The following is a 14,051-nucleotide window of genomic DNA, read 5'->3' on the forward strand; positions in this document are numbered from 1 at the left end:
AAAGAAAGAAAGAAAGAAAGAAAGAAAGAAAGAAAGAAAGAAAGAAAAAGGATAAAAAAAGAGAAAAAAGTAGTTCCATTAGCAACTTTGGTAAGAAATTGCTCCACATTGTTCCTCTGACAAGTAATTTTTCCCAGCATGTGTGCATCTTAAAAGTATTGCAAAACAATATCTTAAAATGAACTGATTAGTATGCATGCTCTGTGGTCACATTTAAGTTCTATTTATAAAATCTATTCTGTTCCAGTCTCAGACAAACAAAACTGAAATGCAGCTGTGTAACACATTGATAATTTTCATTAGTTCTAAAAGCCTCAATAGAATTTGCAATTTTATTCATTACATCTAAATAATCCTGGAAAACCCGTTATGAAGGTGACCTTTCACTTTTTCCCCCTTTCACTTTTTCCTTGTGATTTGTCTGAGCGTGTGTATATATGTATGTGTGTTCGTGCATGTGTGCATGCACACATGCATGTGTGTAGGAGAGAGAATCAGGAAGGGCTGGGCAGGGTAAGGAGATTTTTACAAGAGTGAAGCACAAAACAGAACAAGAAATCAAGTCAGGCAAAGACGAAAAAATGAGGCACAGGGAATCAAAATCCCCCACATATATCATGAAAGCCCTTTTAACTAGGGGCATTCTGCCATCATTACCCAGATGTGAACAAACCCAGATTTCTGAAGTCACTGTGTGTTACTGTAGGCAAATGTGGATTATATTCTAATTCCTTAAGAGTCAGTGCTCTTTTCTGATCTGAAGAGATAAGGATTTTCCCAGAGAGTGAGCCAAAGGACAGACCCATGAGAAAAATACAGTGCTGCTTCTTTCAATTCAAACTTGCTCTTGCAAAGTAAAACAATGCCAACTTCGGAGATGGCTCCTCTTAATGTTAAGAGTGATTTTTGTGTGTGGATCTTTGAAAAATAATTTCAAAACACACACTTGCCAGAATGCTGGAAGCCAGCCATGAAATGACAAAGAAGTCTTTAGAAAATTAAGATAACAAAAAAATAGGAACATAATATGAAAGGTAAAAAATAAAGACAAAACACTTGGAATTTAGTAGATACTGAGATGATGCTTCAATACTGACCAGGCAATTAAAATGATAAAACCTTATGTGTAAGAATGTGAGGCACCTGTCTTAAATAAATATATGTGTATAGATACAAACACTCACACCAAGGGTTTATCTGATAATTGCTAATTTCGGACTAAAGATAATGACAGTTATGAATAACCCATTATATGCAAGTACCATCTTCTTCAGTAAGGCTAACTAGGGCCTCAGCAAGGGTTATTTTATCTCAGCATCTCTAAAGGTATGATATTAAAAACAACAACAACAAAAAATGGTGGTGGGTATGGGTAGCGGCAAGTTGCAATTCTGGGAAATATTAATTAAGCAAAGTAGGACGGCTTCTATACTGCTTAGAATCTTTAACATGACAATGTCAAATTTTAATCTCCACAACAGAAGATGCAATATAAGGCATTTCCCATACCGATGGAACCACAAAACCATTTTGTTTTGTTTTCTCTGCAGAGTATCCTGCAGAATGACAGTTCTGGGGGACATTTTTTGGGGAAATGCTATTTTATGTGAATAACTGCTTTAGCAACCATTGTCAACTAACAGAAATTAAGGTTCAGATGAAAGAACACTGTAGCATGATTCATATTTAGTGAGAAGGGAGAAAATCAAAGCATGGAGTTTTCTGGAGTCCTTTTAGATTCCCCAGAGACAGAAAGCTGGGCTTTTAGATGACTCAAGGAACTTTTTTTTTTTTAAGATTTTATTTATTTATTTGACACAGAGAGAGAGAGCACAAGCAAGGGGAGAAGCAGTGGGAGGGGTAGAAGCAGGCTCCCCACTGAGCGGGGAGCCCGATGCAGGGCTCCATCCCAGGATCCTGGGATCATGACCTGAGCTGAAGGCAGACGCCTAACTGACTGAGCCACCCAGGTGCCCCTCAAGGAGACTTAATATGAGAGAAAGAAGGATAAGAGTGGGAAACCTGCCCGTCACTGAAATTTACAATTTACCCAATTTTAAGTCTTTGGCACTCCAGTTTAAGACAGAAATTTGAAACCAGCAAACTTGAAATGTTCTAGAGGTTTCCTTGTCAACTGTTAGATAAACAGGCACCTTCCCACTATAGCATTACAAGTTTAGTAAAAATGTGGCTATATAATTATAGGAAAGTCCACCTCATTTCAAAATTATAACCTGTCAGAAGACAGACAGCCTACTCTGTTAGAAGATTTTTAGGCAAGAGGATGGTACCAAAGGAATCTCTCATCAATATTTGAGAGAGGATGGAAAGAGCACCTACGAAGGAATGCATCTGGAGCTATAGAACATTAGTGTGACTATAGAACCCAGTCACCACAAGGAAGATTCACCTGCATATCACTGTAGAAGTTGAGAGATTTTTCCAACTGCTTTACCTCATGAAAACTCATAAGCTGGGAAACTTCATGCAGTCCGGCCTGTATTCTGAACATAGCTAGGACAACAGACACATTTATGAACGTTATAAAATAATTAAGCCCTAGCAGTTGCTGGCACACTAACATTATGGTAAGGATTTACTGAGTTTGGAGACTTTATGAGAATCAATTACAGGCAACAAGACCGTGTGGGCTTACAATTATGTAACAGGTTTCTGTAGTCATGGTGCTAACTGGCTAGGTGGGGCTATTAGAGTTTGATCACTTTTTATAAATATTGAACAAAATACCTATTTTAAATATATTATATACATAAATTTTAAAATAAATTAACATTCTATCTACCACTTTAAGAAAAAATTGTCAATCATTACATCATTTTAAAATTTTAGGTCAAGTGGGTTATAAATTATATTAATGCTATTGGCTTGTGTTGGCTCCACTTTGGCTGATAAAGGGAAATATCCGCTATTCTTTTTCAACATCAGGTGAACCAAGCTGTTATTTACAAGTAACAGAACTTCTGAATGATTTGGCAACTAATGGCACTATTATTTCAGCATTCGCTCTTATTGTAACTTCAAATCTGCTTTAATAATATCAAGGAAATGTTCATTTTCAAAGGAATAACAGTGCTCCAGCTGAAAGGCAGTAATTCTGGAAAGAATTTAGGTGTGATGAAAGCTATAAAGGCCAAACAGCTACCATGATAAATGCTGTGAATTTAGGACAGGATACCATGCACGTTATTAGAGATGATACTGACAAAATAAAAAGCAACTCTAATCTAGCTACACTTTGAGTTTGCAAAAATTGTCTTATATAACAAGGTAAATAAGGTGGAAAAAATGCCAGTGACATAGCCACAGAATCAAATCCTCAGCTATAGTGATGGCAGATTTAAGCACCTTGAGAATTCACTCCAATTACTTTCTATTTGTTACTAGGGCAAAATTATTGTTGAATTGTGTCAGTTTTTAATTATGAGTCCTTTTCAGGAATATACCTTTGGCATAAAATTAGACTGTCCTGCACCATTTCATTTCTTCTGAAAGTCATTAACTATCAAGCCAACCCAACAAAGATGTACTTGAATGCTATTCTGTCAATGAGAAAACACTAAGAATAGCTAACATCCATCACTTATTATGTACTTAGCATATGCCAAGACTTTATATCTACTTTACATCTACCCTTTTATATAATTCCTAACAACCAATCATTGATGTGTCTACTGGCATTATGAATATTTTATAGTGAGTTTTTCTGAAGTTTGGAGAGTAGACAGACTTGCCCAAGATCACAGAATTTCAAACATATTCTGCGAGTCCAGAGACTCCACTCTTAACCACACACTATATGAAGGCAAAGTTAAAATGCAAGTACCTAAGAGTTTACCTATGTTGCCTATTTCCTGGACTTGCCTTGATTCAGCAAAGCTTTTTTTTGATGTGTTTATAAAGCTAAGAAAAATGGTAAATTACTGTGCACACTGTTATTTCTTTAATTCCATAAGAGGAAGATAATAAGGATAATGAGGACTGTTCCTTTGTAATTCCAGTGTGATATTTTTGTGGGTGGTTTTCAAAGCACATGGTATGCAATTAGAGATAATGTGGATAGCTCCTTGTTTTCCAGGCATGTGCCATCCACTGGGCATTTGCTGAGGGTGTTTGATATGTATGCCACAGGAATTGATGTGGACATTTCATTTGCCTCTCAAGTTTGAGAGCCCTTAGGATTTTGGCAGTGGCACATGCCCTCAGATGACTTGTAATGGAGATCTACAAGGAGGAGTCTCTATTATATTTTAAATATAGTTTTCTGCTTCTCACAGTATTTCCTCCTTTTTTTGGACTTCTTCCCTGTACTTAAAATTGCCATAGTAATTAGGAAAGTGACTCTTGAAACCGTGGCCTACTAGCTTGCCTTATTTATTCTCTTGCTATGACTTTAATCATAACTTTTCAGAAGGCACACACCAAAAGAGAACTCTTCTCCCTGCCAAGGCATTTAAGCTCAGCAGAAGCAGATGTCCAGCAGTGTAATTTCTGCCCAAGTGTCACTGATATATTATTGAGGAAACATCAAATCAGATGAGTACTGGAAAAATTAAAGCCTATTCCCAGCCTCTCTGCTTGACCTATACTCCTGAAGTTAGGTTTACATTAACCTTCCAGCCCTCATATGCCCTAACCTTTACCCATGCATTATAGAAAAAAAAACCTTTTTTTTCCAGGAGTGCTGTTCAACAGTGCTTTTGCTTTCATGTGTTTTTTTAACTGTTTTATTTGCCCATTTTCTTGTTTTTCCCACACTATGTTCCATCCATTGTCCTTGCCAAAGTAACCTGACATGCATCTTTCCATATTTTTCTATATAACTCAAGTTTCAGTCATTGCTAACCGCCCCCAAAAAAGACAGAATATTTTACAGCCTGCTCTGTATCTTGCTTTACTCACAAGCTTTTAGTACTTATTATTAAGTATTTCTCATCTCAATTGTTTTCTGGCTTTTTATTATAGATGTTCATTGCTTTGATAGGGAATGAACTCTGATGGCAATAATCCATACAACAAAGTTTATTCATGACATTACACTAGCCATCTTGGCCCATTCTCAATGATGCTGACTTAAAGGGAAGGAACAGATGCACAGGTAATATATCTGCTCTTAAAGCACATATAATTTCAGAGTTAATTTATTTAACCATTTATTCACTCAGTGTCTACCATGTTCCCAGTACTTTTCTGCAGTTACACATTAGAAAAAGCATCTGCGGGGTGCCTGGGTGGCTCAGTCCTTAAGCGTTTGCCTTTGGCTCAGGTCACGATCCCAGGGTCCTGGGATCGAGCCCCGCATTGGGCTCCCTGCTCTGCGGGAAGCCTGCTTCTCCCTCTCCCCCTCCCCTTGCTTGTGTTCCCTCTCTCACTCTCTCTCTGTCAAAAAATAAACAAAATCTTAAAAAAAAAAAAAAAGAAAAAGAAAAAGCATCTGCTTTTATGGGCCTCACTTTCTAGTAATGTTGCAGGAAAGCTGATCATAAACAAGTAAACAAATAAATAATATAGAGCCAGAGAGTAATACATGTTCTTAAAAAATATAAAACCAGAACAATAGGGTAGAGGGCAAATGGCATAGTCAAAAGACCTAACAATTTGAACTAACATCTAAGTGATGAGAAGAATCAGCCATGCTGAGGTCTAGACTTGAGGAAGAGAGTTAGTGGCACAGAGGCCTTGAAACAGAAATGAACTGAGAGCATATGAGGAACAAAAGAGGCCAGAATGTAAAAAGCTTAATAGGTAATGGGGGAGTTGAAGGTATGAAACTACTGAGATGGACAGGACCCAGACCCTGACAAGTTACTAAAGAAATAGCTCAGACAACTACTGGCTATTAAATACCATGAGGATAATTCAAAATGGAGATACAAATGAGTGTGTGTGCGCATGTACATGTGCATATGTGCACATGTGTATATGAATAATACCTATCTTCATGGAGGAGGTCATAATGGAGATGGGCTTTAAAAGATGAGGAGGGGGGTACCTGGGTGGCTCAGTTGGTTAAGCATGCAACTCTTGATCTCATCTCAGGTCTTGACCTCAGGGTCCTGACTTCAAGCCCCATGCTGGAACTTACTTCAAAAAATTTTTTTAATTTAATTTAAAAAATAAAAGATGAGTAGGATTTAGACAAATGAACAACAGGAATGGGAGTGGATAAAAGGGTACAGCAGCTTGTGGGAATAGCCTATGCAAGGGAAAATAGGCGTGTAGAAGTGAGGTCTCTGTGACTAAAAGTGGTCCATTGCAAATGGGTGAGCAAGAACTGGGGAATAAAAAACTTGTGAGGGCTATGAAGGGGACCGAATGTCAGAATAAGAAAACTAGTGAATAATTAATCTGGAAGGTTAAATCATTGAAGGTTTGAGCACAGGGAAGTAACAATCGGAGGTGAGATTTCAAAGGATTTCTCTGACACTTCACTGTTGAATTGGATTGGGTTGATAAGGCTGGTGGTGAAGAGTCTAGATAGGAGGCTTTTTATACAGTTATTCAGAGTGGACTTAAGAATTAAGCCAGAGGGCGCCTGGGTGGCTCAGTCGGTTAAGCGACTGCCTTCGGCTCAGGTCATGATCCTGGAGTCCCTGGATCGAGTCCCGCATTGGGCTCCCTGCTTGGCAGGGGGTCTGCTTCTCCCTCTGACCCTCCCCCCTCTCATGTACTCGCTCGCTCTCTCATTCTCTCTCTCTCAAATAAATAAATAAAATCTTTAAAAAAAAAAAAAAAAAGAATTAAGCCAGAGTTCCTCAAAAAGTTGAAAATAGAGCTACCCTACAACCCAGCAATTGCACTCCTGGGTATTTACCCCAAAGATTCAAATGTAGTGCTCTGAAGGGGCATGTGCACCCCAGTGCTCATAGCAGCAATGTCCACAATAGCCAAACTATGGAAAGAGCCTAGATGTCCATCAACAGATGAATGGATTAAAGAAGATGTGGTATATATATACAATGGAATATTATGCAGCCATCAAAAAATGAAATCTTGCCATTTGCAACAACATGGATGGAACTAGAGGGTATTATGCTAAGCGAAATAAGTCAATCAGAGAAAGATAAGTATCATATGATCTCACTGATATGAGGATTTTGAGAAACAAGACAGAGGATCATAGGGAAAGGGAGGGGAAAATGAAACAAGACAAAACCAGAGAGGGAGACAAACCATAAGAGACTCTTAATCTCAGGAAACAAACTGAGGGTTGCTGGAGTGGAGGGGGTGGGAGGGATGGGGTGGCTGGGTGATGGACATTGGGGAGGGTATGTACTATGGTGGGCACTGTGAATTGTGTAAGAGTGATGAATCACAGACCTGTACCCCTGAAACAAATAATACTTTATATGTTAATAAAAAAATTTTTAAAAAAAGAATTAAGCCAGAGACAACTGGAGAGAATGTAAAAGAAAACACAGTTGAGAAAAATATTAGACATGGAATCTGCTCTAGATCCAATGCATAATTTCTTCTTCCATCATGCTTATCAGACTATTTTATTTCTGGTGACTCTGAAAACATCACCTCCTGGGAAAACCAGCTGTGTGGTTGCACAACTCCAACTGTTTAAGTTCTTTCTCAGGTTGAATTGGAATCTACTTCCCTGTAAGATCCACTGATCCTAATTTTACGTTCTGTAGAAAAGCAGACTATGCAGCTTTCTTCTACAATATGACAAGCTTTCATGTATTTGAAACTAACTATCATGTTTATCTTCTGTCATATCCAGGTTAGCCTTCCTCCAGTTTCTCTGACCATGTATTTTATATGGTTGTATAAGATGTGTATTGTATTTACATAAATAATTAACATGTAATGATTCTTTACATGCTATTAACAATGACAACATATTTTTCCTGAAGGCTTTTTTCTCATTTGCAAAAATTTATCTTGTTTAACTTTCTCCTGTACAAATTCTAGGCACTTATTACACAACTGGGGGACAAGAAAATGGAATTGCCCTGCCCTATACAACATTATTCTAGGCCAGGGGTCAGCAAACTATGGCCTGTGAGCTAAGAATGGTTTTCACATTTTTAAGTGGTTGGAAGAAACAAACAAAAAGAATATTCTGAAATACATAATAATTTTATAAAATTCTAATTTCAGTGTCCATAAATAAAATTTTACGAGAATGTGCCCATCCATGTATGTATTGTCTTTCATGTTTCAACAGAGACCGAAAGGCTGGCAAAACCTAAAATATTTACTATCTGGTCCTTTACAGAAAAAGTTGGCTAATATCAATTCTCAGGCCCTGGTGTGTCGCCTGTTGTCTGTTTCATCTGGGAGCTTGTTAGAAATGTAGAATCTCAGGCTCTACCCCAGACCCACTGAATGAGCATCTGCATTTTAATTGAGTGTCAGGTGATGTAGTTGTTCCTTAAAGCTCAAGAAGCAGTGCTGGAGTAGTGCTCTGCAACTCTGGCATGCGGAAGAATCACCATAAAAGTTTACTGAAGCACCAGTTTTGGGATTTCACCCCCAGGAAGTAGACTGGGGTGAGGCCTGAAAGTCTGCATTGCTAATAAGCTCCCCTGAGATGCTGACACTGCTTTTAACCTGGTCACACTTAGGAGACTCTCTTCCACCCATGTTTAAATGCTTCCTCCTTTGCAAGATTTTCAATCACCAACTCAGCCACGACAAATTCTCTCTCCCTTCTTTGAGCTCTTATACAACAAATGGGACTCATTTTACATTTATATAATAGTATTTGGCTTGGGGCGCCGGGGTGGCTCAATCAGTTAAGCGTCTGCCTTCAGCTCAGGTCATGATCCCAGGGTCCTGGCATCGAGCCCCGCATTGGGCTCCCTGCTCAGTGGGAAGCCTGCTTCTCCCTCTCCCACTCCCCCTGCTTGTGTTCCATCTCTCTCTCTCTCTCTGTCAAATAAATAAATATCTTAAAAAAAAAAAAAGTATTTGGCCTTAGTAGATAGCTCAAGTGGAAAGAATTTTCTATTTTACTAACTCAATGGCCTCTTGCTGCTTCCCAAACCTGCCAAGCACATTCCCACTTCTTAGCTCTTGCGGGTAACCTGTTCCTGCTGCCTGGAAGGCAGTTAGGTCACTCATGGTTTTCTTTAAACATCTCCCCCTCAGCAGTGCATACTCTGACCTCACTTTCTAAAACTGCTTTCCACCCCCACTCCATCACCCTTATCTCATCTTGCTTTATCTTTCTTCATTGAACTTAACAGCACTTTACATTATGTATTTATTCAATGCATCTTTCCTCCAACTAGATTATAAGTTCTGTGATATCAGGGACTTTGTTTTCATTCATTCAACATTGATTTATTGAGCATTTACTGTGTGTTGGGTACTATTCTTGGATTAGAGCACACATGAGTTTACTTAGGAAAATGGCTATCACTCACTAGGCATTCAATGAATATCTGTTGAATAAATAAATGCATGAATTCCCTTTTAAGCCACTTGGAGCAGAATTATAGTTGATAATTTATAAACTGCAAATATCTTTAATTGTTAACCATATTAAGTTACAAAAATATCTAATCAAAGCTAATATTCGTTGGATACTTATCATGTGGTGGGCACCTGAAATACAACTTTTATTCTCATTTTTAAACTTAGGAAATATGAGAGCTAAGGAGGTTATATAACTTTAAAAAGGTTAAATGTGTACATTAATACAGGTAGTGTAATACCACACCTGAAAGGATAACCATCACATATTCTTCTTCCTCATAATGAAACTTGAGGATAGACTGGCAGGTTTGTGTGGTAACTGAATGACATCAAAGGATTTATCTGTAAAAATTTAAAAACTGACTCACTACTCACATCATTCCACAAAAAACTGAAGGTATAGCTCTAACAAAGATACACACACAAAAAAAATATATTTAACAGAAACGGAAGTGAATAATTAGGTCTAGGTAAAATATGATTGAGAACTAGTAAATTAGGATTAAGAAAAAATATAGCTATGGAAATCATAGGTGTTATCACTGATCTTGTTATTTAGCTCTGAACTTCATGGTATCTGACAGGGGGTGAACAATTTCTCCCCTACAGAAAAAGATATGTTAAAATCCTAACTCCCTGTACCTCAAAATGTGACTGTTTTTGAAATAATGTCTTTGCAGATATAATTAGTTAAGATGAAATCATACTGGAGTAGGGTGAGCTCCTAATCTGACTAGTGTCCTTTTAAGGAGATAGCTACGTGAAGACAGGAGACACAGAGAGAGCACCATGCAAAGATGAACACAGAAACTGGAGTGATGCATCTCGGGGCCAAGGAATGCCAAGAATGGATGGCCACCACTGGAGGCTCAGAAAATGCAAGGATATTCTTTTTCTCTGCAGATTTCAGAAAGAGTATGGCCCTGGTGACATCCTGATTTTAAATTTCTAGCCTCCAGAACTGTGAGACAACATATTTCTGTTATTTTAAGCCACAAGTTTGTGGTACATTTTTGAAGCAGCCCCTTGCGGGGGGAAAGAAAAAAAAATATATATATATATTCTAGAAAAGTACAATCCAAGAGGTAGCCTTATTTTAGGAATGAAATCTTCACATGTGATATTTAGTGGATTCCTACAGAAAGAAAATTAATTTGCAGTGATTTGGAAGAAGAAAGACACTCTGATAGCACAATTACCTAACAGACACAACAAGATATATTCAGTTCTAGTGAAGGCTAGAATTATGGGTGTGTGACCTGTTCTTGGAAGGGCCACGTGCTTGGTCTAATGCTCTGCTCTCAGTGTTGTGAAATTCTTCATAGTTTTTAAACAAGGTCTCCACATTTTCATTTCGCTCTGGGCCGTCAAATTAGGTAGCTAGTCCAGGCTTGAGAAATAAAACAGTATTGGTATTGTACAGGGATTATTGAGTACACTAATAAAACAGCATATGGAGCCTAAATACGACAGAGACAGTATTTCAAATCAGTGGGGAAAGAATGGACATTTCCATAAATGTTGCTGAGACAGTTGGTTATCCACATGGAAAAACAGAAATAATTTGGAACCCAAATTCATACTACAGTAAAAAAAATCAATTCCAAGGACATTAAAAGACCTAAATGTGAAGGCAGAAATATGTACCACTGAGAAGACAATATTTGAGAACATTCCAGTGTTTTCGGGTGTAGGAGACTTCTTGAATGAGTTGTAAAAAAACAGAAACCATAAAAAAAATTGATAAATTCATCTACATTAAAATTAAGTACTTCTGCTTTTTTGCAACGGTTTGCCGCCAGAACACAGGTATTGTGAAAACCACCGCTCAACCTAAACCAAAATGGGAAAGGAAAAGACTCACATCAACATCGTCGTCATTGGACACGTGGATTCAGGCAAGTCTACCACTACTGGTCATCTGATCTACAAATGTGGTGGGATCGACAAAAGACCTATCGAAAAATTTGAGAAGGAGGCTGATGAGATGGGAAAGGGCTCCTTCAAGTATCCCTGGGTTTTGGATAAACTGAAAGCTGAACGTGAATGTGGTATCACCAATGATATCTCCCTGTGGAAATTCGAGACCAGCAAGTATTATGTGACCATCATTGATGCCCCAGGACACAGAGACTTTATCAAGAACATGATTACAGGCACATCTCAGGCTGACTGTGCTGTCCTGATTGTTGCTGCTGGTGTTGGTGAATTTGAAGCCAGTATCTCCAAGAATGGGCAGACCCGTGAGCATGCCCTTCTGGCTTTCACACTGGGTGTAAAACAGCTAATTGCTGGTGTTAACAAGATGGATTCCACTGAGCCACCCTACAGCCAGAAGAGATACAAGGAAATCATTAAGGAAGTCAGCACCTACATTAAGAAAATTGGCTACAACCCCAACACAGTAGCATTTGTGCCAATTTCTGGTTGGAATGGTGACAACATGCTGGAGCCAAGTGCTAACATGCCTTGGTTCAACGGATGGAAAGTCACCCATAAAGATGGGAATGCCAGTGGAAGCACACTGCTTGAAGCTCTGGATTGCATTCTGCCACCAACTTGTCCAACTGACAAGCCCTTGCATATGCCTCTCCAGGACATCTACAAAATTGGTGGTATTGGTACTATCCCTGTGGGCCGAGTGGAGACTGGTGTTCTTAAACCTGGCATGGGGTCACCCTTGCTCCAATGTTACAACTGAAGTAAAGTCTGTTGAAATGCACCATGAAGCTTTGAGTGAGGCTCTTCCTGGGGACCATGTGGGCTTCAATGTCAAGAACGTATCTGTCAAAGATGCTCATCATGGCAATGTGGCTGGTGACAGCAAAAATGACCCACCAATGGAAGCAGCTGGCTTCACGGCTCAGGTGATTATCCTGAACCATCCAGGCCAAATCAGTGCCCCTGTGCTGGATGGTCACACAGCTCACATTGCTTGCAAGTTTGCTGAGCTGAAGGAGTAGATCGTCATTCTGGAAAAAAGCTGGAAGATGGTCCCAAGTTCTTGAAATCTGGTGATGCTGCCATTGTTGATATGGTTTCTGGCAAGACTATGTGTTTCGAGAGCTTCTCTGACTCCTCCTTTGGGTTGTTTTGCTGTTCGTGACATGAGACAGACGGTTGCTGTGGGTATCATCAAAGCAGTGGACAAGAAGGCAGCTGGAGCTGGGAAGGTCACCAAGTTTGCCCAGAAAGCTCAGAAGGCTAAATGAATATTATACCCAATACCTGCCACCCCAGTTTTAATCAGTGGTGGAAGAATGGTCTCAGAACTGTGTCAAGTGGCCACTTAAGTTTAATAGTAAAAGACTGGTTAATGATAACAATGCATCGTAAAACCTTCAGAAGGAAAGGAGAATATTTTGTGGACCATTTGTTTGTGTGTGTGTGTGTGTGTGGCAGTTTTAAGTTATTAGTTTTTAAAATCAGTACTTTTTAATGGAAACAACTTGACCAAAAATTTGTCACAGAATTTTGAGACCCATTGAAACAAAAGTTTAATGAGAAAAAAAAAAAATTAAGTACTTCTTCTCCATGTACTCTTTCTCTTTTGCAGGGATCTGAAATTTTAAATAGTACCTGTGAATGTCAGGGGCTTGGCCTTGGATTACCCCAAACAGGCAGGGCTCATGTCCAGAGCTGAGATTTCTGACTTGTTTTCCCTCCTTATTGCCTTCCCTTCTTTTGTGGAACTTTTGGTTTGCATGCCTAAAAGGAGTGAGGACCAGTGGAAGAGAATGGTCAGTGCATTAGGATTCACCTTTGGGCTGACTAATCCATAAGTTTGACTACATATAGGGGAAATTGATCTAATAAGTAAATAGACTAAGGGCATTGGAAGCCAAATTTCTCACTGTTGGAGAAGGGAGTTAGGAACATGGAAAAGGAAAGACTAGATTAAACTCTGTGGTGTTCGATTAGCATCAGAAAATATCAGTATAAACTCAAGATTTTTAACTTGTCTACCTACATATATAGGGGTGTGTATGTGTGCGTGCACATACACATATAGACCTTTCCTATCTGTGTTTAATAAAAGAACCTAGAAGCAATGATACCTCAGTAGCAATGAACCTACCGAATACCTAGATCTTAGTTTCTAAACACCATTCTTCACTAAAAGAACTTAGACTTCATAAAGAATGGCTGATTTGACAGGGAAAATGTAAGATGAGCCTATAACAACTAGTTGAGCCAGAACATAAGGAAATGCTCAAAGAATGACAAGGACATGTCAAAGGTCACAGAAGCCAGGTAGAAGGGGCTTCCATCAAGCCACAGCTAAGATAATTTTACCATGAAAATAAATAGCGGTAGTAAGGGATTGTAAACCCTTGAGTAAAATAGGAATACACAAGTATATACTGATATAAGTAAACAAATACAAATTAATTGATTAATTAAATGGAAAGGAGGGAAAAACTCTACCTTGCAGTAGCATGCTAACTGGTAAATCTAGACAGAATTAGAAAATCACTATTTGGCAAGCACCAGTGTCATAAGTAAGTCAGGAAAAGAATCATTAATGGATCCTAAATCTGGTAGGTGAATAGGAGCAGGATTAGTATATAATTTCGAAGAATGTCCTCATAATATAC

General features: G+C 38.7%; 1 pseudogene; it reads left to right on the top strand.

The window, feature by feature from the left end:
- The first annotated feature begins 11,273 nt into the window (after window positions 1–11,273).
- Window positions 11,274–12,680, top strand: LOC110587883 (annotated as a pseudogene).
- The last annotated feature ends 1,371 nt before the right edge of the window (window positions 12,681–14,051 follow it).

The sequence above is a fragment of the Neomonachus schauinslandi genome, chromosome 7 (genome assembly GCF_002201575.2).
Source record: "Neomonachus schauinslandi chromosome 7, ASM220157v2, whole genome shotgun sequence".
NCBI lineage: Eukaryota > Metazoa > Chordata > Mammalia > Carnivora > Phocidae > Neomonachus > Neomonachus schauinslandi.